The 27,223-nt window shown below is 40.0% G+C and overlaps 1 pseudogene; it reads left to right on the forward strand.

Moving 5' to 3' along the window:
• Positions 1-334: 334 nt before the first annotated feature.
• Positions 335-27,223, forward strand: part of LOC102527126 (interferon-related developmental regulator 2-like) — a 60,936-nt pseudogene continuing 34,047 nt past the window's right edge.

Raw genomic sequence — 27,223 nt, forward strand, 5'->3', positions numbered from 1 at the left:
AGAATTTATAGTGTTAGTCATTTCTATCAGTTGCCAAATGAAAATCACTATTTTTTTTAGCTCTTTAAATAAAAATTATGACGGAAAAATGACTCACTATTCTGGATGGTATACTGATGATTCTAAACAAAGAACACAGACCAGCATGCAAAAGGACTGGTTAGGAAGCCTGTGATTTCATTCTTGACCTGACAGGGAACCGTCCGATGTCCCACCAGGCTTCTGGGGTGAACAGTTGATGTAAAAAGTGGATAATTTTACTAGTTTTATTGCATTTCGTAAGAGCTTTCCATTAGTGAGTATTCTGAGCAGTCTGTGTACAGAAGACGTGACGATGGAGGAAATTGAAGGGCAAAGACTAAAGGATGTCCCCACAGCCGAGGTGTTAGATACAGATTTCAAGTGTGAGACGGGCAGGAAAACGGAGGCCGGAAGTGCAGCAGAGAAGGATGCTGCGGGAATTACAGAGGAATTGTTCCATTTCTTGGGCAATTTTATTTTCAGCAGACACAGAAAGGTAGAATGAAAATGGTAGCTCTGGCTCTGGTCCCAGAGTATCTAAGGGGAAGGCTGGCCGGGACGATGGCTGGAGGAAAGATGTGGAAGCTGTGGTAAGAGAGTCCAGGAGTCAAAAATAGATTTGATTTTTTTCTGTTTGGTCCTATTTCTAGGTAAGACTTCCCTTTGTGCTGCAAAGAGATGAAAATACATTTCTGATTACCAGGCTGAATGGCCACAATAAAACTCACCCTTTGGCTGCTAACAATCTATACCCTTTTGGCAAACCCAGGTCTTGATAGTACAACATGCTGGGGACAGCTGGCTGCCTAGAGTCTCATCTTGACCCTTGGAATAGTGAAATTAAAGCCGCTGACTTTCTGGAAGAACAGTTTGGGAAAGGTAAGAAATGGTACCTGCTTGTGTTAACCAGCTGCTTAGTTTTGAGCTGCTCTCAAGGCAGTTTTTGAGGCTTCCTACCACCTCTGGTGACAACTACAAATATATTTGCAACTTTATTAAATTTTCTTACTATTTTCTCCCTTTTGGCTACTCTTTCAGTTCAGGATATTTATCAGGGCCCATCACCTGCTATTTACATTGGTTTGTTACTGAAGCTAGCTTGGGCCTTGAAAATGTCTCAAGAGAAAGAAAATCATAGATTTTTTTAAGACTGGAAAGAGACCATGAAGGTCAACATTGATCATTTTTATTTACTGTAAGTTTCTTAAGACATTTTACAAAGATCATTGTGCCTGAGCTGAAGAATGAAGTGGGACTAACAATAAAGAATCCAGCACCTGTGAAGACTGAATTTACTCTAAGGTCTGCATTCCCTACTTTGGGTCGCCACTGTTTAGAATTATTTTTATTTATTATTTAAGTACAGTCGATTTACAGTGTTGTGTTAATTTCTGGTGCACAGTGTAGCAATTCATGTACACACACATATATGTTTCTTTTCAACTTCTTTTTCATTATAGGCTATTACAAAGTATGGAATATAGTTCCCTGTGCTGTACAGCAGGAACTTGTTGTTTTATCTATTTTGTATTTAGTAGTTAGTATCTGCAAACCCTGAACTCCCAATTTATCCCTTCGCACCCTCCCTTTTTCCCCCTGGTAACCATAAGTTTGTTTTCTACATCTGTAAGTCTGCCTCTGTTTTGTAAATAAGTTCATTTGTGTCCTTTTTAAAGAATTTCAGATTTCACATATAAGTGATATAATGTGGTATTTTTTTCCTTTTTTGGCTTACTTTACTATGTACGACAATCTCTAGGTTCATCCATGTTGCTGCAATGGCTCTATTTCATTTTTTATGGCTGAGTAGTATTCCACTCTGTCTGTCTGTCTGTCTGTCTGTCTGTCTATCTATCTCTCTCACAACTTCTTTATCCAGTCATCTGTCAATGGACATTTAGGTTGCTTCCATGTCTTGGTTATTGTAAGTAGTGCTGCTATGAACATTGGGGTGCATGTATCTTTTCAAATCAGAGCTTCCTCCAGGTATATGCCTGGGAATGGGGTTGCTGGATTATATGTTGTCTATTTTTAGTTTTTTAAGGAATCTCCATTCTGTTTTCCATAATGGCTTTTCCATAATTCCCACCAATGGTGTAGGAGGTTCCCTTTTCTCCACACCCTCTCCAGCATTTATCATTTGTGAACTTTTTAATGATGGCCATTCTGACTGGTGTGAGATAATGTCTCAATGTAGTTTCGATTTGCATTTCTCTGATAACTAGTGATATTGAGCATTTTTTCACATGCCTATTAGCCATTTGTATGTCTTCATTGGAGAAATGTTTGTTTAGGTCTTCTGCCCATTTTTGAAATGGGTTGCTTATTTTTTTGTTATTGAGTTGTATGAGCTGTTCATATATTCTGGAAATAAAGCCCTTGTCGGTTGGATCGTTTGCAGATATTTTCTCCCATTCCATAGGTTATCTTTTTGTTTGCCTTATGGTTTTCTTTGCTGTGCAAAAGCTTGTAAGTTTAAAGAATCTGATAATCTGGGCTAATAGGGAGCTTTCATGGAGACAGTGGGCCTTTTGGGGACAAGCATGGGGACATGCCAAGCTATTATTCGAGGGGATTGCTCTCCTGTAGGCTGTGCAGTGTGGCAGGAAAGCAATGTGATGCTGAACCATAGGGAAAGCCCACAGCTATGGCTGGCCCTGTGACAGGTGGCTGGTCTTCCCTGCACATTTCTTTCTCCTGGCAGAGACCAGGACTTCCTATCCTCAGAACATTCCATAATTAGCCCCTCTCAAGCTTATATGTTTAGCTGTGATTCCTCAGCTCTACTCTGCCCATCAAGATTTAAACATTAAAAACGGTTAAGAAAAAAACATCCTTCAACTCAAATCTTCTGCTATAAGTGTCTCATCGCCTTCAAGAATTAGCTTTTTTTCCCTTAAGTTATTACAGAATATTGGCTCATTCCCCAGGTTGTACAATATATCCTTATAGCCTGTCTTACACCCCGTGGTGGTTTGTACCTCCCGTTTCCCCACGCCTGCATTGCCCCCTCTCACTGTAACCACTAGTTTGTTCTCTATATCTGTGAGCCTGCTTCTTTTTTGTTATATTCGCTAGTTTGTTGTGTTTTTTAGATTCCATGTATAAGTGCTGTCATACAGTATTTAAGACCTAACTCTTTAAAGCTTTGCACGTACACTGTCTTCATTTCTTTACCTTCCACTTCCTCACTTTCCATGCCTTCTGCCCCATCAAGCCGCCAAACCAGCTCTCATTAAAGTCACCCATGACTTCTCCATCACTAAAGCCAGTGGCAGTTTTCAGCCTTCATCTTATCTAACAACTAAACGGCATGCCCTCTGTCTTGAAACATTCTCTCCCTTGGCTCTGATGAAGCAACACCCTCCTGGTTCTCCTCTCCCTTGCTGGTCACTGCCTTTTTGCCTCTTCCTTTAACTAGGCATTAAGTGTTGGAATTCCCCAAGCTTCGGACCTAACCTCATTTCTGTTCTAACTGGACTTTCTCATCTACATCTTTAGTGGAGTTCTGCTGGTTTTTACTGGTCCAGTATCTCTTACTTCTTCCTTTGGTGCCATTTCACCCCTATTTTGGAGGAAGAGGGAGCCATATCCTTCATACACAGTGTGTATGGTCTTCATGGGACCACCAGTCAGGGTTCCCTGCTCTCTCTTGAGCAACAAATCAGACTTGCAAGTTTCACTTCTGGGAATACTTACCTCAAATGCCAGAGGATGGAAAAATCTAGGGGTTAAATCATTCCTGTGGTGTGGCACTCTGAATTTATTCTTCACTGATTTCTACTGCCTGAACCCCCAAAGCTGGTCTGATACTTTCCCCTTTGGTTTAAACATGTTTTTGAGAGTGATACCATATTTCCTTGTACAGAATTCTTTTATCTATTATCACTTTCTTCATTTGTTTAAGCTAGCCAAGGAGAATTTCTAATTCTTGCAACCAAAAATTTGGTTGCTCTCTCTCTGTCTCACTGCTGCACTCTGTCTATAGAGTGTATCTATTTTTCTTTTAAACTGGACACCACCACACCTCTTGGCCTCTTACCTTTTGAGATGACCCACATTTTGCCTATGGAATGTGCATCCCCTAAGCCACTCTCACTTTCTAAGACGACCCCATCTCCCAGGGTCTCTCTTGCCTTCTGAGTTGGCTTGCATTCTATCTGTGGAGTGTGTATCTCCCTGAATTAACTTGCTTTCATTAAAAAAAAATTGGTTGCAAACTCCATGGCCTCAAGTGTCATCTTCAGACAGGTAAATTTCCATCTGTTATCTCCAGCTTAGAACCTTCCTCCAAGCTTGACTGTTATTTCTACTTACCTACTTGACATTTCTAAATCACCTTGTTCAACACATCCAAGACTGAACTCATGGTCTATAATTCAAGCCTATCTTTTCTATGCGTGGCACCATCATCCATCAGTTAAGTGACTCAGATGCCAAGGAGTTGATACTTTTCACACCTCCCTTGCCCCACGTACAATGTATCAAGAAGTCTTTTTGATTTTTAACTCCCTAAACTTCTCCCAAGTCTATCCACTTCTCTTTCCTCTGTTATCTCCCGAGTCCAAGCTACCAACATCCTCTCTGGATGAACGTAGAAGCCTCCTGACTTGATGACGAATACCCACTGTGTCACTCTTCCGTTCCTTTCTCAGCACTGTAGCCAGAATAAATTTTCAAAATGCAAACCTGATACTATTACCCCTGTTTAAAACCTTTCCTTGGCTTTTTGTTGCCTTTAGGATAATGGCTCAAATCCTTAACATGGCTCACAGGACCCTACATTGTCTAGACTGTTTCTTCAAGCTTCATCTCACTCCACAGATCAACATTCTCCCTATTTCAGATGCTTAAAGCCATCAGATTTTCTTCTGCTATAGGTTCTTGGCTTGTGTCATGCTCTCTGCCTGAAAGGCTCTTCCCTCCTGGGGGCTACAGCACATTCCAAAGGCTATACTGGATTTGAGGGTTGGCAAAATGTGGATCTGAACTCTGTTTAGGCTATTTTCACACACACACACACACACATGATTGATTGATCTAGCAAATGAAGATCAACATTACATGATGATATAAGTGATCTGATCCTTCTCTGGTGCAGGAGGGAAACCTGGGGAGTTGGATAACTAAATAGGACCCACTGCCTATTTTAAGCTGGATGCAGGGGAGGGTAGCAAACATCTGAGTTCATGGGCCTTCATTATAATCATAAAAAAAATTCCTGGTGTATGTACCAGTTATATGTTTCTGGGCTTATTTAAATTTCAGTAGGACTGGATATGGCCTGCCACATTCCTTCGTCTTAATACCTTCTCACCCCTAGATGTAAACTGAACCATCACTACTTCAGAGAAGTCTTCTCTGATCCACACCCTGCCCTCCCTTCTTTTGCAGTTTAAATAGGAGGTTCTGGGGCACACTGTGTCTGTGACATCCCAAGTCTGGTATACTTTGTAAAAGCTCCTGTAGAAACATGTTTTCTTTCGCCAGAGCATTTCACTCAGTTTGTCATTGTATATTTACTGGTGCTCCTGTTAAAGTGTGTCTCTAAGTCTTTCATCAGAACACAACAAACTTGTGAGTCAGGCCCTGGCACTTAGCACAGAGTCTGGCTTGCTGCAGGCACTCAGTAAGTACATGTGGACTGTGTGAGCCAACGAGCCAAGGCTCCGTCACTTCTGGGCATGGAAGCAGGACTGGCTTCCCTTTCTGGACTTGCTTGCTAGCACTGTGTATGGAGTGTGATGTGGAACAAAAATCGTTATTTCTATTTCTAAATTAGGTAGAAGAAATGGGAAAAGGAAGAAACAAGGCATTCTCTGTAGAAAAATAACATATGAACTCAGTTTTTAGAAATATTGAGGAATTTCTAGGTGTGCTGAGATAAAGATGGAGTTGGAAGGAGAAAACATGTCAGGCAGAGGATTGTGGACAGGATTGTAAACAAAATCAGAGAATCAAACAATGTAACAGGGTTTTCAGTGCGCTGTGAGTAATTCAGTGGGGCTACAGCAGAGTATGAGACACACGGAGGTTCAGATGGCGGCTGGGGCTGAGGCTGGAGGGCCTTGCCTGTTGTGTTAGACGGCCTCTCCTTTATTTTTCTGGTGTTGGGAAATTATCTGCTGACACCATCCAACTCTTGTATTAGTTACAGCAGTATACATGTTGGAGTGGAAAAGTGTGGGGCTGGAAGGAGAACTATGAGTTTACTGTAGCTTTTCCAGGTGAAAGGTGAGAGGGGCTGAAACTCAGTCATCACACTATGGGGTGATAAAAAAGAACATGAGCAGGAATGATGAAAAGTTCCATTTATTCTGTAAGAGGTACCATCCCAAGCATTTTACAGATATGATCTAAGCCTTTTATCAACTGTGAGCAATAGGTACCATTTTTTACCCCTATTTTTCGGATGGAGAAGCTCAGGCAAAGAAAGGTTATATAAACCATTTACTGTGGACTGAATGTTTGTGTTCCCTCAAGGTGCATCTGTGGAAGCCCTAATCCTGAATATGATGATATTTGGAGGTGGGGTCTTTGGGGGTGATTAGGCGTAGAGAGGCCAAGGCTGGAGCCCCCATGTTGGGATTGCTGCCCCTATAAGAGGAAGGGGAGACCAGCGCTCACTCTCGCCTCCATGTTAGGATTCAGCAAGAAGGCAGCAACGTGCAGAGTCGGAGGAGGGCTCTCCCCGCGATCCTGACCAGGCTGGCCCCCTGATCTCAGACTTCCAGCCTCCAGGACTGTCAGAAATAGGTGTTTGTTGTTTAAGCCATCCAGTCTGTGAATCTATGGTATTTTTGTTATAGCGATCTGAGCTGACACATCTCAAGGTCGTATTTCTAGTTCGTGGCAGAGTCAGGATTTTAACTAGCTGTTTTTCTAGAGCCTATGTTCTTAACCACTAAGATGAACTAAAGGGAGAGATGGAGCAGAATATGAAAGATTATAGAGAGGTCTGGTCTCCAGGGCCTGATGACAGATTAGATGTGGGGGAAGAGAAACGAAAGGAGATTCTAGGATTGACGTCAGGTGTGACTTGAGAAGATACTGGTGCCAGTTAGAAATGGGGAATACAGAAAAAAGGAGTGGTTCTGGGAGGAGGAGGCTTCGGTCAGTTTGGGGCATGATGAGCTGGAGGTGGGGATGGCACGTTCAAGTGGAGAGATCCAGCAGGCAGTTCCTGGGTCCCAGGGGACAGGTCATTCAGAGGCATCTGATCTTTGATAAGCATCCTTTAGTGAACAGAGGACTAATGGAAAAGTGGACATATTTAGCCTGAAAGTGACTCATTTGTCTAAAAGATAGCATAGAGAAGACAATTAAAGGGTAGACTGTGGAACTTTATCACTTAAAGGCAGTACAACCATACTGAGTTATTTAACCTTTCCAGCCCTCATTTTTTGAATCTGTAAGATGGAGATGATCAAAAAACAAAAAACAAAAAAACAACCTCTCCTTCATGGTGTGATTATGAGGAGTAAACAGACTAAACACCTGAAAGTATTTAGAACAGTGCTTGATATGTAATAAGGGATAGGTAATGCTTTTATTTGTAGTGGGTTTTTCTACCAAAACCCCCTTAATTCCAGGTTTTTTTCAATCCTTCACTGTTTTTCAAATGGCTAAGGTCTTGTCCACTCAAGTGTGTCACAATATTCCTTTTGCCTCTTTCTTTCTGTCTCTAAAAATTCTTTGAGCACTAAATAATTCAGGTATTACAATGATTTTAGTCATTTTTGAATCTATTTATCTACAGAATTCTTTCAAGTTGCTGGAGATATAGTATCAGCATTTGCTAATCATAGCTACACCCTGAAATGCTGCATCAAAGATGAGAAAAGACAGCAGAGATGAATGTTGGATGTTAGAGGAAGGAACATCATTAAACCACCTTTTTGTTTAAATTTGTATTTGTGGGATTGCTAGTGAGGTGGCCCCTCCTATTAGTTTTTTTTTTTTTTTTTTTTACCAATTGATTATTTTCTTTTCTAAATTGCCTGTTCCTGTCCTTCGTCCATTTATCTGTTGGGGTTCTTACTGGCTTGCACCTTGATTTACATGAGCTGCTCAAAATTACTAAAACCTGTTTGTCATATTTGCAGGAAATATTTGTTTTTAACATTTGTCTTTAGATCTCAGGTATGTATGAAAATGTCTTGAAATTTTACCTAACCACATCTGCTGGCCACATGTTTTGAGATTTCCTATGTTGCTTCTAAAGTTGGAGAATTTTCGGCTCTGTAAAAATTTGGCAGTAACTTATATTGTGACAAAGTTTATAAACTTTGACTTGTTGAAACATTTAACTTTTTTTTTATCTCCTTAAAGCTTATACTGTTCATTGCTTGAGATAGATATTTAAACTTTTTTTTTAACAAAGGAGAAAATGTTTTAATGCTATTTATTAAATCCATGGTACTCCTTTGATCACATGTAAATTTGCTCTATACCTGCCCTGTCCAGTATAGTAGCTTGTGACTTTATGTGACTATTAAGCACCTCACTATATGGCTAGGCCAAACTGAGATGTGCTGTAAATGTGAAATATGTACTGGATTTTAAATACTTAGAACAACAACAACAAAAGAATGAAAACACCTCAACAAGTTTTGATATTTATGATATTTATAAATGATAATATTTTGAGCATATATATGATATATTAATGACATAAACACTATATAAACATTATTAAAATTATAATTTCACTTTTTCTTTTTATGTTTTGAAATGTGGGTATTAGAACATTTTAAAATTATACATGTGGCTCATATTACATTCCTCTTGGACAGCTGCTCGATACGTTAGGCTTTGTTTCTGTACAACTGATTTTTCTCTCAGTGCTGTCTGCAGATTTAATGATTGCAGCTTTATAATATGTTTTCAGATCTGATTGAACTAGTTTCTTTCATCTCTAATCTTTATCTTTTTTTCCTCAGTTATTTTGTCTGTTTATTCTTCTAGATAATTTAAACATTTTTTGCCAGGTTCCAAGAAAATTAAATCCCTCTGGGACCTTGATTTAAATCACAAACAATTTATAAATTGATTTTAAAACAAGTGACATCTTATAAGACTGAGTCTTTTTTTTTTCCCCAAGGAAATAACATCCCTTTTCATTTCTTTTGCCTTTTTTTTTTTACATTTCTTAGAAAACTTTGTGTTTTTCTTCATTCAAACTGTATACATTTGTTATATGGATTACTGTTAGGTATAATGTTTTTTAATCGCTATTTTCAATGTCAGTTATTATTCCAATACCTTTTCTAACTGGTCTATGTTGGTTTACTAAATGTAACCTATAAAGATGTACCTTGCAACTATTTTTACTTAGCATTTAAAAAATTAACTCTGATAGCTTTTCAGCCGACTCTCCTGAGTCATTCTCCTTGTCAAGTTAAAGTGCCATATGGCAGTAAGCTCCAAGTGAGCTCTTACAGTTCTTTCCAAAACTCTAGCTGTAGAAATCAAATTTTTGAAAAAAGCAGAATGTTTAGATCTAAAGTCTTATTGTTTATTTCATATGGAATTTTATCAGAACTTATCTGTAATACTGGGAATCACAGAGGCAGAATGATTTGTGTGTGTGTGTCGTTTTTGTTTCCAAGGATGTGATACAAGGAGTAAGGAAAAGGGTACGTGATTCAGAGGGCACAGCTGCTAAACGTACTTGGGACCGTGTATGCCTGAGCACGACAAGTTGTAGGAAAAAGTTGTTGGCTTCTGATAGTTCTCTTCTGCTGGGCACTTGGAATTGCATTCGTCACCCCAGATGGTTACACAGGCTCGCTGAGTATCTTCTCAACTGGGATTTCCCCTTGAAACTCTCTGCCTTTTTCTTCGATCTCTGGGAGCCTGGGGCTTACGTTTCATTCTTGCTACATGATTATAGGAATTCAATTTTTATTTGGTCTTAAACATTTTTCCTTTCTGCTCCCTACCCCTATCCTTTTACTAATGCCTTTAAAAAAGCCCCCTTTTTTTTTCGGGTAGCATGAATAATACTTTTATTTCATTAAAAACTAGTAGTTTATTTTTAACAAAAATCTCCGAGCATAAAATCACTCAAGTATTACAATGATTGTAGTCCTTTCTGAATCTACTTACATGCAGGGTTATTTCTAATTACAAAATTGATGACATTACTAAGTTTTCTCATAGTAGCTGCAGCAGCACAAGGCAAGGCAAGAAAGAGAAGGGCCTGGGGGAAGGACACCTCCTTATTAGGAGTGTTGCTACTCAAGACGATCAGAGATCAAGCCAAATTAATATAAATCTTTCAAAAGGTAACATGTATTCGTAGATTAGCTCCAACCCTTGCCTTAAATGGGAAAAAGAATTTTCTCTATTGATATATTTAAACAAATACCTGACTACCCACAACAAAATGTTTCCCCTCTATGTAACTTATGGGACAAGAGACAGGCCCTAGAATTTTTTTGTGCTCCTGAGGGATGACTCCCCACAGCTCCCCCAACCAGAATTCCATCAGGGTGCTGCCACGTGGCTGGCCAAAAACATCTGGAAAAATGAAATTGCTGTTATGTGTATATAGTGCATGTTAAGTACACACACACACATATACTTAATGTGGAATGAAGTCTACTGAGAAATGTTATAGTGATATGGTGCAGGTGTGTGTGTGTGTGTGTGCATGTGTGAGATGAAGCTCTATCATTCCAACCTACTGGGACTTTTATGTAAAGGGAGATTATTTATATGTGCTTGCTATGTGGTATGTGAGTCTCTTGCCAAGTACTCTAGTTATTTAGCTTATTTCCTGGGTAATATAATCGGAAAAGCAAAGCCTGTAGAATTTAAGGTGTTACACGTCTCTTCAGCCCCGAGTGAGAAATCAGTTTAAATGAGACAAGAATATGTTCATTTGTATTCCAAGCAGAGATGAGGAAATATCTTATAAATTTTTAATCCACCAAGTGGCATGTATTATCCTGTGCTATTGTGCTGGGTCAGGCAGCATTTCATACCTCCATTTAGAGAGGAATCTGCTGTGATGCAGAGGACAGCACCATTCCTTCCTCTGCCCCCACAAATACCAAAATAATGAATTTTAATGAAGGGGTAAAATTGTGGGGGTTTATTCTTATCCACATCCTATTCACTGAAGCAACATGAATTTTTCTTTCCCCTCAAACCAACACAGAACTCAAAGTGTATTTTAAAGTAAAAGAAAAAAAAAACTCATAGTAGAGAGAAATATATATATATACATATATTTTTAAATACAGTGTATTTTAAAACTGAATATATTATATTCTACAGCAGTCAGACCCATTATATTGGCTAACTCTAACATATAAAAAATGAAAGCATTATTATATCCTAGCCATTATTAATCTTTAATTATTAATATTATTTATTAAGATTAAGCATAACCTTAATAAAATACATCACATTTTTGTAATTATTAATTACTGTTGCACAAATAAATCTTTACTAATTAAATCCAAATGTTCACAGTATAAATTGTCAAAGTTACTAAAAAAGATATATATCAAATAGATTATTAACTTTCTCTTGCCCACTTATTTACGACCAGAAGTAGGAGATCAAAACATCTTAGGAGATCTTGGTAGGTGAGTATGAATATATCTTTGAACCAAAAAGTAAAAGTGAGGGCATAAGGTTTTAGGGTTGTTTTTGGCGAGGACTGGAGTTTATACATTTCAGATGGTTTGTGTATTTCAGGGAGAGTTTGTGTATGACAGGGAGAATTGATCCATTTCAAGTTTAGAGTGTTTAACCAACTGGACGTGCGTCTGCACTTAATAGTACAGTAAAACTAAGACCCTCTAAATAGTTGGGTGGCTAAAATCCTCTTCAGCTCTGTCATGTACCAAATTCTCCGTTGTAACTTAGTGACTTGGGGCACAATGCAGTGCTAGCCCTACATTTAGTTACTGTCAAGGACTCGGGATATTTTCAGAGTGTGGATAAGGGTTTCTCTGGGAACATAACTGAGGTGGGAACCAGGATGAATATTTCCTGCCTGAAATGTCTTGGTGAGTGACCCTGCCCCTGAAGTTGACGTGGTAAACTAAGATGATGGCAGCCATCAGAAAAACGTGCTTCTGTTATCCTGTCATTTCCTTGAAAAAGAGCATTGTAATAAGAATAGGATTTGGCAGTAAAACTCAATATGCAGTAAGATATTTAAAAATTGTACTGACTAAAGTTCAGTGGGCATCAGGGGTTACAACATTCTCTCTGAGTGAGGAGGTCAGAATTTCAGTGGTGCCAGAAATCAAGGTCTACTGAAGTGTGAGGTCGTGGGAATGGCCAGGCCCGCAGTAAGAAGGGGAACCCCCTGATGGCCAAGAGGACCTTTGATGTTTGACCTTGGCAGGCTCTGCCTCACCTCTGTTTCTGATCTTAGACAGGATAACCTCCTAACTAACCTAATTGGTTGTCCAGCACACTTCTCCTGCTGTTCAGCCCCAACTCAAATGAAAACGGCTAGATAATTAAGCTCTTTCTTAGCTGCCTCCAGCCTGGCCTTTTTGACAGTTTGGTCAGCAGGCTGGCTGACCCTGCAGAGCCCTTTTGCCATCGTCCCTTTAGTTCATTGGAGTGGGTTTTTAGCATTCTTACAGTGAAGCCTACTCACTGGGTGCTTTCACTAGCCCATGTCTGGTGCCAGGCAAATAGCGCTCTTAACACTGGACATGGCCAAATTATTAAAGCGCCTTCAATTCCATCCCGCAGTGGCCTTACACTTCACTGCCTCCACCCTGTACCTTGCTCACCCCCTCTGACCCTGTTGAACAGCAGTTCTTCACACGACATTCTCAACAAGGTTGTTTACTCTGGGTGCCCAGTGAGCTTGTGCCTTATGTAAAAGTTCTCAGCTTTGAGATATGCCCAAGAGGGCACACTCTTCAGCTGCTAAAAGAATTAACCTTTTAGCCAAGGATGGCGCTTATTTCTAGGTGTGCTTTCCTGGCCCAAGTTTGAGACCATTTAAAAATGTCACTGTATTTATGCAGATTTTTACGTCTACATATAGATCAGTTTCACAAGTCAGAGTAACCAAGGGTGAGTAACAATCTATGCCAGCTGTGTGATGAAGAATGCCAGCTTATTTTTAAAGTGGCTCTGTACAGTCAACCCGATTATTTATGAAAATAGGAGAAAGGAATGATAGGGATAATAAAAGTCCATTTGTAATTTCAGATCTCATGTGGATGAATTGTTCAACCTGCTCCCTGCCAGCTAGAGAGAAGGAGAAGCAAATGGGGCACAGGGTGGACACGTTAGATTCTCAGGCGATCGGGATTCTTGGGTGGGAGAGAAAATGCTTCTTAGCTTTGTAAATGCTTACTGAGTTGTTTAGACTGATTTGATCAGTACATACAGGGCTGTTACAAGGTAGGTATGCTACAAATTCTAATTCCCCTCACCCTTAGTGTTTCCTGCCTTATTTGTATGTGTATGCTGGGTGCATTTATTCACAATAACTGCACTGGCACCCCAAATTCTCCATGCTACACCCCCCACCCCGGCACCTCACACTCCACTGTAGATACCCAGCACAAAGGGGCACTCTCACAGTCTTAGCCACCACCCTTCCACTTTTCTTCTCCCCCTTCTGTCCCAGTGTATTTTCTCTTTCTCATTTCTTCTTCTTCCCTACTGGTCACAGAGGACTTGATCCCAGCGAGTGGGCTTGAGAAAGGAGACTGAGAGATGGTGGCAGGAAGGAGGATAAAGGTCTTAGAACTTGGTACAGCTGAAGAATTTTTCTATTCAAAAGGTACCTCTTGAACGCAGATCGAGTGGTAGTTGTAGGCAGCCCTATTTTGATGGCTCTTGAGGATACAGTTACGATTGCAGCAGGGTGAATGGGGAGTAGAAAAATTGAACAGAACCGATTCAGAATGATCTCAAATGCAAAGTAGGAAAACAGAGTGATTTCACAAAACTACTGCATGAAAAACACTGAACACGAAACTCTAGGATGCTGCTATGGAACTCTCACTTAAAAGGGAAAAGGACACAGATCCGTTAGCTTCCTAGGCTTTTACGTGCCCCTGTGCAGTGAAGCAGGGCTGTAGAATGGAAGATTCTGGGGGGAGAGGGGGCTAGGCTAGGCGGAAGGAAGAAATGACCTCTGCTCAGTGTCGCTATGGGGAAGGGGCCGTGTCAGGGCTGCCTGCAGTTTCCCTGGAATTCATGTGAAATTCTCCCTGTTGCTCTGCTGAGTAACCACAATCGTGGTTTCCCTAATTTCTATTGAAAAATAAGTTAATGGATAGAAATCTAAGTTGTCAAATCTTTGGCTTCTGCCCTGCTTCTCTGCAATACAGTCTGAAACAAGAAGGTCTAAAATTTAATCTCAAATGATAGCATGTTAATTTCAACAGATTGCCAGAGCTCAGTGCGCTGAGAGACCTCCCTGCCATCATGAGTTCTGCTGTCTTGGAGTTTAAGTCCTGCCTTCATACTTGGGCTTTTCCACTTCCGAGCTTGCTCACCCCTGGGAACCCTCTCACCTCGCTGGATCTTGGGTTTCACAGATTCTGCAAATTGGGACACGAGCAATCAAAGCATAAGGTTGGTATGATTGATTTCAATTGTGCCTGTTTAAAGTGCTCAGCCCCTTATCACGGTGTATGACACATACATATGCCCAATACATGTTTTTCCTCTTTCTTTCTTTACTTTTCCTGAACAAGCAGGAAAACCGCAAGTAGAGGAAACACAGTTTTTTGTTTTTAGTTTTACGACAATATAGTTTCTCTCGAAGTAACCTAGACCAGTGTTTTCAGAGTTTCATCAAATCTTACCTGAACACTCTCTATACAACAGATCATATGAAGCTTGGCGAGGGGCCTGGGGTTTCCACTCTTCAGTTCCCCAAGCAGCATTTGCAGTGTGTTCTGTGTGAACAGCTCCTTTAATTCGATGTCAAGAGTGACCCCTGGAGTTGTGCACTGAGATGTATTCTTTGGCATCTCCATGAGCTACATCAACTCTGTGCCAATGGTAATTCATTAGAATTACTTGTTTTCTCCCAACTTGCTTACTTATCTGAGATATTTTAATGGCATCATGCTGGACCCAAAAAGAATAAATCAGAATGCTACATCGCAAATTCTCTCTGAGACCAAGAGGAGAGAAGCACATGCTCAGGGGATGCTGAAACACCTGGGGCCTGGGACAGGGCACAGTTCCCCTGAGGCATTTCATTATGAGAGAGGACGCTTCGTTTTTAAGCAACGTGAGGCAGCTCTCAGCACATTTCTCAAAGGTTATTGCTTATCCCTGGCTTTACTTTGATGCCTGAGGTCAAGATGAGGTAGAACACTTACTCAGATCCCTGGCCTGTTGTGCATTTCCTGCTGATAATGTGTAAACAATAGGTTTTAATAGAAAGTTACGAAAGAAAGTTTCTTGAAAAACTGAGCTCCCTTATATGTGCTCATTGATGCTTAACTCGATGGAGCGTCGGCACCCAGAATATTAAATCCTTTTTACACAATTAGGCTGTGCGCTTATGCATACTAACAAGGTGTGAGTGCGGCATGTTTATCTTCTTCCTGAGGATTATAAATTCTTTTGGCAGGCACTGTCTCTTTCTGTTTCACCGTGTAGTATGTGCCCAGAGGCAACCATTCTTTGCCAGAGCGCATCCTCGAAACAACAGAAATCTGATGGTTAAAGAATGGCCTGTAATGTATGTTTCCAATATGTTGCACTTTCCCTCACTCATATATGTACCAGCCACTCAGTGGCTGCCCTCCTGCATCTGTTGTATTTATTATGTTGGTTTTCGAAATAGAGCCTTTATTTTGCAATCATTTGAAGAAGAGAAATACAAGTTGTTAGAGTATAGAGACCATTCTTTGTTTTTGATTTAGGACAAATGACTTAAATGGCCAATGCAAGAGCCAATTTTTAGTCCTCTGCTGCATTTGGCAATATTTTGGGAATTGGAAAATGTCTTATGCTCTCACTGTATTTGATTTTTTCTTTCTTTATTTTGCTTTTCCCCATCTTGTTGTATCTCAGAATTGAAGTAAAAGTCTTGACCAGCAGTTCCTTTGATGTTTCCATCCCAGTCTCTATCAGACAATTGAATGAGAGGTCATACCTTTGGAGTCTGATTGCTGGGTCAGAGAGCCCTGAGCGCATTCTTATTCTCAGGAGGGGAGCTATCCTGGGTTACAGAGAGACAAGGAGCAGGAGGAAGAGGGAGAAGAAAAAATTTCCCTGTCTCTCTGAATGTTATGAATCCAATAGCCCATATGACTGTACTAACCATTTGCAAGTGGTCAGCGTTACGTTGTAGATATGTAAGTTAGCATCCACCAGTGTAGTTCTATCAGATAATTTCCTTTCATCCTTTATAGCCAAATTTGAAAGTAATGGTACACCTTACCTTTTCATGACTGAACAATAGGTGCTTCATAATTGTCTGCTAGGCACCCAAGGCTGGGCTCCCACAGATGTGGTGGGGGCCGTGCGCTTACTGCTTGCAGTACATCAATTTGACACATTGGTTATTTGCTTCCTCCACTCTGCTAACCACAGTGGATCTCAGCCTTTATATGTGAAACCAAGAGAAGTGACTGGAGATGAAAATGAATATTAATAATCTATTGCAAAGGTGGCCGCTGGCTGTAATTCATTCTGAGTAATGCTGGTAAGGACTCTGAACACATGGCTGAGAGTCTTCAGACATATGAATGATCCTCTCACACAGAAGCAGCTGGGTGCATGTACCCCCTGCAAGCTTCACTGTGTGTGTGTCTACATCTTCTATAGACATCATTTTCTTATAAGCATCCTATCAATTGGGACTAGATCATAGTTCTGTCATAGAGACAGATTTTTGTGTGCGGTGGTATCACTCATGTACCACGGATGGCAGTATGTTTTAAATAAAGGCCTGCTAATTCTTTAATATATTTTTATTGGAGTATAGTCAGTTTACAATGTTGTGTCAATTTATGGTGTACAGCACCATGCTTCAGTTATATAGGAACATACATATATTCGTTTTTATATTCTAAGGCCTGCTAATTCTTGACATTATCCTTATTTTGTAGGTAAGTTGGAAGTTGTGTGGAAATAGTGCAGATCATTATTTTATATATATATTTACATATACACCCAACTTGCATGCTTGGGGAAAAAAGCACTAGCTTCTTTTTTTCTGAGGTTGCATCTAGAGATCAGGAAAGAAAAGTACAAATGTGCTCAGGTTATTAGCAAAGACATAGATGCAGTGGCAGTGGGAATTTAATTGGGGAAGAGGACTGTAGGATGCGTTGGGACGGTCAGCTGTCAGAAGATCTGGATGGGATGTAGGCAGAGAGAGGACTGTCCTCGCAGTGTCTCACGGCCCCGGGGAAGTCATGTACCCTCCTGTCTCTTTTGTGCAGAGCTGGCAATTGTTTTTCTTCAACGCAAGAGGGAAACGTGTGGAACAGAAAGATGGAGCCATGCAGGTACAAGCAAGAGGGAGAAATCTGAAAGCAAATCTTTGCAGGTTTTTAAAGGCCCAAGAAAACTCTGCTGAAGTGCTGGTCCTGAGTTTGTGTGGTAGACAGCTCGAGGCCCTAAGGAAATTCCCATCCTCGGCCAGAGAGCAGGTAACAGTAATGATAAAAATGACAAAGATAGTGGCAGCCACAGTGATTGTACGGACAGCCTGCATTTACAGAGCAGTTTCTAGGTGTAGGTTACTGTGCTGAGCATTTGACATGCATGATCTTATTTAATACAGTAGTCACAGAAAGATTGTATTATCACACCCATTTTACAAATGAGGAAGTCAAAGTCAACAGAGGTTAAATCACTTGCTTAAGGTCATACAACTAGTATTAAAAGTAAGTTAAATATAATCAAAAGGGGAACCGTATTGCTCTTAGGTGTTTGTAGCTCTGAAGTTTTTTTCTTTTTTTTCTGGAGGAGTAAAATTATGATTCTCATTCTTGGCTATGCTTTGGAATCACTGAGGAGCTTTCAAAACTGGTGCCTGATCCTACCTCCCGGACATATTGTTCCATTGATCTGAGGTGTGACTTGGGAGTTTCACAAGCTCCCTAGGAGATTCTGATATGGTGACTAGTTTTGAAAATCCTGGCTCTCAAGTAGATTCTCTTCTGTTTTCTCCAGACTTTCATCTGAGTTCATCATTTAATTTAGCCATAATTTGTGAGCGTTTTATTTATTATCTGACACCTTGTTTTGTCTGCCCTCCTTGCAGAACATAGCTCTGTAAAGGCACAAACCATGTCCATCTTATCCACCCCTGAATCTTCAGAGTCTGTGCTGGATAAATAAAAATGAATATGTACCATCTCTCTGTAAAAATAGTTAATCACCAATCAGAAAGTATCCATGCTTCAGTTTTTAAAGCAGTGTTTAGCACTTTTATTGAAATAGTAATTTACTTAAGGTGTGAGGGCTGCTGGCAATTTCTCCTTATAAGTGACCACAGAATACAGGCAGGTGGAGGAGGAAGTGAGGAGGAAAAGAAAGAACAAGAGTCCAGTGGGGTCAGTGGTGTGGAACTGTGCTTCTAAGAGGAATATTCTTCACACAAGGATTTTGCAGGATGAGAAGTGAGCTTTTCTTTTGTTTAAAATGACATTTTAAACTTCAGTCTAAGTTTTGGTTCAAACTGTCTAAATTAATGTAAACTTGGAACCTTGATGGAGACTGCAGGATGGAGAAGATAACCCGGATAGGGAACCTTTGGTTTACCCAGTGCTGCAGGAAGGGAATCTGCTTTTGCAAGGTGCAGGCTGGCGTGGGCTGGGCTGGGCTGGGCTGGGCTGGACTCTGCAGGGGATCATCAGAAGCAAGGCTCCGTGTGTACTTTAGCTCTGGGCTATAAGATTAATACAACCAAAAGGCATCCTTCAACCTGGAGAATAATTCAGGCCCCAACAGCTCATCAATCTGCTATTGCTTTGCAGAGCAAAAATTTAATACATAATAAATAATTTTTCGCTGCCTCAGAAGGAATGAAAATTTCTTTGTAAAAGTATTTCCCATTTTAAGGTTAAACATCATCCCACCGTTAATGCTTGATCATACACTTAATTTGAAATCCACATACTGAAGATTTAAACTGAAATTTTACCCATAAAATAAAATGATTAACTTGGTAAGTTGTGGCCTCTGCATGTAGTTCTAATATTTACAAAGATGCAAGGATGTGGGGGAGAAGTTGGAAGTAAAGTTGAGTGGGAACACATTGAGTCAGGGTATGTGTTTATATCATTAGTGTCATGGACTATGCTAAATTTTATTTAATAGGCATTTTCATAATACTTAGTATATACTAGACACTGTTATGAGCACATTACAAATATTAACTCATTAAATCATCATATCAACTCTAGGAAGTCGATATACTATTGTTATCATCTCTATTGCAAACAAGGAACCAAGGCACAGAGAGGTTAAGTAACTTTTTGAAGATCACACAGCCCATAAGTGATAGAGCCAGGATAGACACCCAGCAATAGGAAGGTGAAGTGTATCTGGTGGGTTTCCATCACCAGCTGTAAGGGCTAGTGATGACAGAGCAGATGGAGGCTGAAACAGTATGGGAGAAAGGGGTGCATACAGTATGCGTGTGTTATACCGGCAGTGCCCAGTGAGCACCTGCAATAGTGGGAGAACCAAGATGCATGATCCTAATGCCAGGTGGCATTGCTATTTGAGGCACATATACTTGTGGGGACTGTGAACCCTGGATGGGCCTTATTGTGACAACTTGCCGGTTGGAAATGTCCACAGGTAGTAATCTATGCCTATCCCAGCTGACAGACATTTTTGCATTATATACATGTCTTTAGGTCTAATAGAAGCGTCAGATGTCATAAATTAAAATACATATGATTAAGTAGTTTTTTAAGCTGTGGTTAATCAGATCATGACAGAGTTAAATGAACAGATTTTAAGCCCTTATTAATGTTTCTAATGCTAAGCATTTACTGTTAAAAATCAATATTTTTCCCAAAGTAATGACTCAAGATGCTGGATTATATCATTTAAGCATGAAACTTTCTGTGATAAATATGCTTTGGGAAATGATCTCACATCTAACGTTCCTTTTAGGGAAAGTGGAAAATTTAAAGCATTTGGACAAAACCACATATAACTTATTTTATCTAGAAATAATTTTTTCAATAATAAATATGCATTTAAAACATTGTAAAAGTATAAATTCTGTAATACTGTACAAATTCTAAGAAGGCAAGAAAATAATTGTTAACCAACTGTTGGATTAATGTTTATTATAACTAGTAGTTTGTATTTAGAATTGTCAAAATTGTGATAGAGCTGTGCATTTTATACGCTGTAGTACTTTCGGGTTTTCTCATATAAGTAATATATCAGCATTAATGGGAATGTCCTTTTAATATGGAACTTAACAATTTTGTTGTTCTTTCCATTCTTTGTTTCCTTAACAAGGTCTAAAGTATGAATTCTTCCTGCCTTCGAGGAAGGGTGACCTTGGAAAGTTTGCTTAGTTGTAAGAATGAAGAGTATTGTGGGGGAGGGTATAGCTCAGTGGTACAGTGTGCGCTTAGCATGCACGGTGTCCGGAGCTCAATCCCCAGGACCTCCATTTAAATAAATAAATAAATAAACAAACCGAATTACCTCCCCCAAATTCCTCTCCCTCAAAAAAAAAAAAAAATGATGGGTCTGAGAATTAAGAGTGTGAACTCTAGAGACAGACTCATATGAATTCAAATCCTGACTCTAGCACTTAGCTGCTTGGTCTTGGGCAAATAATTTCATTTTTGCGTGCCGCGGTTTCCTAATCTATAAAAGGGGACTGAGCATTATACCAACCTCCAGTAGACATGGGAATTAAATGAGTTAACATATACAGCAATTAGGACAATGCACACATACAGTAAATGTTCAGTTAACATTGGATATTATCATTAGTCAAAAGCCAATGACTACTAATAACTTTTGACCTATGATTGTATCTCAAGTTATTTGACTCAAGATCTTTGAATGATGTGCTTTCCAGGCCCACTGCCAAAGGCTAGAGAGGGAGAATTATAACAGCTCCCGCTTGTTGAGTGTTTACTGTGCGTCAGGCTCTTTTCCAGGCACTTTACATGTACTCTTTTAGTATGTCAAGAAGAAAGAAGAAAAAGGAATTGATATCTAATGTCTTAGATAACATGATGGAGAAGAAGGCTGCTTATGTCTCCAAGATCCCCTGAGCTGGTGTGAGAAACCGCTGGTCCTGGTCAGGGAATGGCCTTGGGTCTGGCTTTCTAGCAGCACAGCCCTGAGTGGAATGGTTCATTGGTGCGTCTGTGCCCGTGAGGGCATAGACACTTTTGTAAAAGGTTCCTGATGGAAAATAAAAGCAAGAATAAACATATGGGACCTAATTAAACTTACAAGCTTCTGCAAAGCAAAGGAAACCATAAGTAAAACAAAATGACAACCTACGGAATGGGAAAAAATTTTTGCAAATAAAACCGACAAAGGCTTGATCTCCAGAATATATAAGCAGCTCATACGACTTAATAAGAAACAACCAAACAACCTAATCCAAAAATGGGCAAAAGACCTAAACGAGCAATTCTCCAAGGAGGAAATACAAATGATCAATAGGCACATGAAAATATACTCAATATCACTAATTATCAGAGAAATGCAAATCAAAACTGCAATGAGGTATCAACCTCACACCAGTCAGAATGGCCATCATTCAAAAGTCCACAAATGACAAATGCTGGAGAGGCTGTGTAGAAAAAGCAACCCTCCAACACGGCTGGTGGGAATGCAGTTTGGTGCAGCCACTGTGGAAAACAGTATGGAGATTCCTCAAGAGACTAGGAATAGACTTATACCATATGACTCAGAAATCCCACTTCTGGGCGTATATCCAGAAGGAACCCTACTTCAAAATGACACCTGCACCTCAATGTTCCTAACAGCACTATTTACAATAGCCAAGACATAGAAACAGCCTAAATGTCCATCAGCAGATGACTGGATGAAGAAGATGTGGTATATTTATACGATGGAATACTACTCAGCCATAAAAACCAACAACATAACGCCATTTGCAGCAACATGGGTGTTCCTGGAGAATGTCATTCTAAGTGACATAAGCCAGAAAGAGAAAGAAAAATACCATATGAGATCGCTCATGTGAAATCTAAAAACAACAAACAAACAAACAAAAAACCCATAAATATAAAACAGAAACACTCATAGACATGGAATACAAACTTGTGGTTGCCAAGGGGGCGAGGGGTGGAAAGGGACAGACTGAGATTTCAAAATGTAGAATAGATAAACAAGATTATACTGTATAGCACAGGGAAATATATACAAGATTTTATGGTAGCTTACAACAAAAAAAAAGTGACAATAAATATATATATGTTCACGTATAACTGAAAAATTGTGCTCTGCACTGGAATTTGACACAATATTGTAAAATGACTACAACTCAATAAAAAATGTTTTTAAAAAAAGGAAAAAGTGAGATGAAAATTCTAGCTACAGTGAGACTGAAAATGGCTACAAACCTCAAGCTACAGTTTGTCAAAAATGCCTATCAAATACTATGCCAACTGGATTAAATCAAGGTAGACCCGAAAACTGAGTACAATGTTTCACAGTTCAAATATCATGTGTATTTCCCTAAAAGATATGTATAGGACTTTGAGCACCTAATTTTTAATCCTTTTCTTGGAAAAATTAGGTGGAGGATGGGATAGGAAAACCAATAAAATAGTTGACAATTAAAAAACGAAAGATTCCTGATGGAAAGATTTCCATCATGGAATTATCAAAGGGCGGTCAAAGTAGGTCCCTTTTCCAACTTGAGCCTTGCCCTGCAGGTTGGACGGCTGTCACTAGAGGGTGCACTGCCCACGCTGGCACGTGAGGACTAGGCAAGCTCTCCTTTCCATGGACAACTCCGCAAGCTTTCACTTTGAAATCTAGAGCAGCCCTTCCATGAGGAGGTATCTCCCCAGCACAGAGACTCCCCATATGTGCATCCGCACTCCTCTCACAGCCCTCCAGCAGGCACACCTCTGAGATCAGGAACGGTGGTGGGGCCGTGATCATGCAGACGGGTGAGAGGGCCTTACTGTGGCGCTGAACCGAAGCATCCTAAAACTTCCTGAGCTCTAACAGTGATTAATGATCCCTACATCGCATTAATATTTGGTATATATCGTGCTTATTTCAGAGATTTTTAAAAGGAATGCTTTATCCTGTAGCAAGACAGAAGAGGTATAGTTTCTACGTATATTTCCCTAAATCTGTATGAACTTAGGCAAGCCATTTACTGTTACCCATTTTTCATCATGCTTGGATTTTAAGATGATGTAAAAAATTTCTGCCAGTTACGACTTAGAACTCATTTTGATGACTTTGAATGCTTACAGAAGATCATGCTTCCAGAAGATCTTTGAAGCAAGATTATACTATCGGGCTCTGCCTTGCAGATTGACAGGAATGAGGGCTGATAAAAGGAGAGAAGCTCTTGGAGCAGACTTTGGGGACAAGGGTGACAAGTTTGTCAAAGAAAGAAAAACAGTAAGATGGAGAGGAGAGACAAGATGGTGACTGGTGGAGAAAGTAATTACTCCGTGGTGATGTCAGGTGGGGGTTTGGAAATCTTCGTGTTTGGGGTACATTTGCAGGCTGACTTTTTGTGGACTAAATATCTGACAGCTTATTTCTGATTTCCTTAGGTTATTTTATCTTCTTAACCCCGAGGACTTAAAGAAGAATAGAAACTATGCATTAGGTTCCTGGGCCAAAGGGAAAAGACAGAAAGAGTTGCAGCAAGTTTCTTAGCCTCCTGGTCCCCAGTGCTGGGCTCCAGGATGTAGTAGTTCAGAAATCCAGGCGTACTTTCTTTAGGGAGGATTGTGGCTTAGAGTGAGGAGATGTTAATCACTCCTTGTGGACCCTGGTTATAGCTGTATGAGTGGCACGTACAATTGTGACCTTGAAGAGAACTGAGGAGCAGAACTGGGTCTTGGGGGACAGAGACACACGAGCTGCAGCAGTTGTGAGTCTCCCTGCTTCTGTGCCGCAGAGTGAACCATCTTCTCCCTGGTTTCTCTTCCTTACAGCATCAAAAGTGGGAAATGACCTATCATTGGCTTATTTCTTCCTCAGACTCATAAAATGGAGAATGTATCTAATTACTTTCTCTTGCATAGGGATACAATTTTTAATACATTTAAAAAGTACTTTTTTTTTGGTTTGGTTTCAGTGCATCACACTAGAAAGTTATCTTTTGATATATTCTCATTTTTTTAGATTTTTCACGTTGTCAAAGAACTTTTTTTTTTTTTAAAGGAGGAAATAAAAAAAACCTGTAGAGGGATGTTTTCTTGCCTAGGCTGAAATCTCTTATATTTTCTTACTCTAAACTTCTGAGACAGTTTTTCAAACGTGTCAGGTCATGGTGACCTTAGTGTTCCAGTGCATTTCTTATGGCACACCTTGGCCAAAGAAATACCGAGCAGTTCTGTTTATTAATTAGTTAGGTTCAAACATCTTGAGTATTTATACGCAACCGCTTAATGGACATCTGAAAAAGTAATACACATGAACTGAATTTTTAAAAAAATTCTTAAATAACCACAATTACTTATTAATGGGATGTGTGTCTCTGTTGGGCACTTCCCAGTTTCCCAGGCTTTGGAGTCAGATTGAACCTCCTGCACTTCCTGTTCCATATTTGTTTTCTGAAATACTTGCTTTTTATCACAGCAGCCACCCCAAACTTAGCTTTGCAGAGATGTGACCATCATTGAAAGGAATATGGTGTGATCTAATGTTGAAACTATCTCTAGCCAGGAGTTTGTGCTGTCTCAAATAAGTCAAATATTGTATTTTTTTTCCTCAAAACTTTAAAACAACTGAGAACACTGTAGTGTCTTGGTGCACAGCTTGGGAACTGACTCTAAGATTAGGTAATGGAACTTAATGATTGGATTTTAAGAAATTCCACCATAGCAGAGGGTTAAGCTGCTAACAATGTCTTCATTGCCTGTCACTATCCAGTTGGTGGGAAGAGAAATTGCGATCTGAGCCACCAGGAAGGCAGGTGTGGAACTAGCAGGGGAAAATGTTGATGGCTATCTTGAAAAGGAGCTGAGAGAAAATTCTTGGCTTATTCTGACTCAGGGAATACCCTGAAAGTCCTAGGAAGACAGAGCCAAGTTCACTCCAAGGTGTCCAGCCTCTGAGGCTGCTGGTGAGGTGCATGGGTTTCATACAAGTAAAGGGCCTGGATAATCTCCGTGCGTATAGAGCTTCACCATGTAATGCTTGGTATGTGCGTTATGCAAAATTTCATGTTACGTAAACTCACTGAAGTCTGTGTTTGGTTCTCTCCCCCGCATTTCATAAAAACTCAAGTGTAGACAAAGGGGGCAATATGCTGTCAGCGCTCCTTCTGGAATTCAGGTGTTATATTTATTAATACTTGCTGTTTTAAGACAGCATTTTCCGAAGTGTATTCCATGGGAGTTAACTGATGCTCCTTGAAATGATGTTCTGTAGTTTATGTTTGGTGAATATTGCATTAAAACAAGTTAAGCAGGACTTCGTAGAGCCTTTAAATGATAGTGGCCTTTCTCAAGCTTCAAGAGGAGAAATAACAGCAGTAAATGTTCCCCAAGATTAGTTGTTCAAGGAAACTTCCGTAGTTAAAGAAACATCTGATGATACTCATATTTCATAGAATATCCTTGGGGGAAAGTAGCTCCAAAGGATCTATTTAACCTGCATTTTCCAAAACTAATATTGGAATAGACATGTGTTGGTCTGGTCTCTGATCAATCTGATCATGCCTCCTAGGTAGGCTTACACTGGCAGCTGTGACATTGTGTCTATGGGAGCGTGCAGCGTGTTCCAGGGCTGTTTTCTCATGCTGGCTGTCTATAATGCACGATGGTTAAAGTCTGGATCATCTGTAGAGTATTATTGGGTTTTCAATATACAGCTAATGCTGAGTGATGTTTGTAGCACAATCCAGAATTTATTGACAATCTCCTTACAGGTGAACGCTTTTCTAGTTATTAGAGTGTAACAATGCATGTTTATTTCCAGGAATCTGTTAACTTAACCATTCAGTTCAAGTTAGCATTAGAATGGGGCAGGCCTTTCCCCGCAGGGATAGTTCTGCACACTTGGTGCCATGGGGTGGGGTGGGGGGTATAGAAAAATGTGTGCCCTGCTCAGAGGAAGCCCGTTCTACAGAAGACGGATAGGGCTGAGCCTCGCACACTTCCGTGCTCCCCCAGTTCACCTGCCGCTAGGAGCAGTGTGGGTCTGGGGTCAGGGGTTACACTGATTCACACCCTTAGGAGGAGGGAAACGTCAGGAGGAGGGAAAAAATATGTCCAGTAACATCTGAGCGTTAGTGGGACAGACACAGGGAGTCCCTGTTTGATGCTGAGACCATCATGTTACTGTTAAAAAAAACTTCCTATTCATGATCCAATGTATTTTCAAGCATTATGTTTTGAAAGCTTGCTTTCTCAATTCCAGACTTAGAGAAAGCTGTTGTGTATTTACTCTTTCATTTATGATAGAGAGTGAAGACCTACTCAGTCTAAGTCAGAAAAAGAACAAGCTCTTGCTACAAACAACTGAGATGAAAGGGATTGAAAGGATTGCCTTGTACTTATAAAATGCTATCATGAGATTTCATGTTAACGATGATCAGGTCATACTGTTTGGCTTCTGTGATCCTCTTTCCCATGGAAAGGATGTCCAGCCTCGTGTTGACAGAAGATCTGGTGCAGAGCACAGTATTCTACTAACACAGGGTTAGAAACAGTGTTTGTTACTAGCTGCCAAGACTTAGTAACAAAACTAAAAGTCGTCCACATATTTGTATTTCTTTATATCTTGTTTTAATTGGATATCTTTAAAAATATAGAGAGACTAAGAATACTGCTCAGAATAAATTTTAGTGGGTTTAATATTGAGGCTCTTATTATTATTTTTTAGGTAAAAAGGACTATTGAGTAGCAAAAGCACCCCTTCTCCTTTTTCTTCAGTTCACTATACTTAGGGCTGTACTGAGGATATAAATTTTGATGCTGTAACCATGCACTCTTCCTCTTTCTGAGGGTTGCATATTCAAATAATGGACAAAATATCTAAGAAAAAATAGGTATCTTCTTGAGGG

This window comes from Vicugna pacos, chromosome 3 (assembly GCF_048564905.1).
Source record: "Vicugna pacos chromosome 3, VicPac4, whole genome shotgun sequence".
Taxonomy (NCBI): Eukaryota; Metazoa; Chordata; class Mammalia; order Artiodactyla; family Camelidae; genus Vicugna; species Vicugna pacos.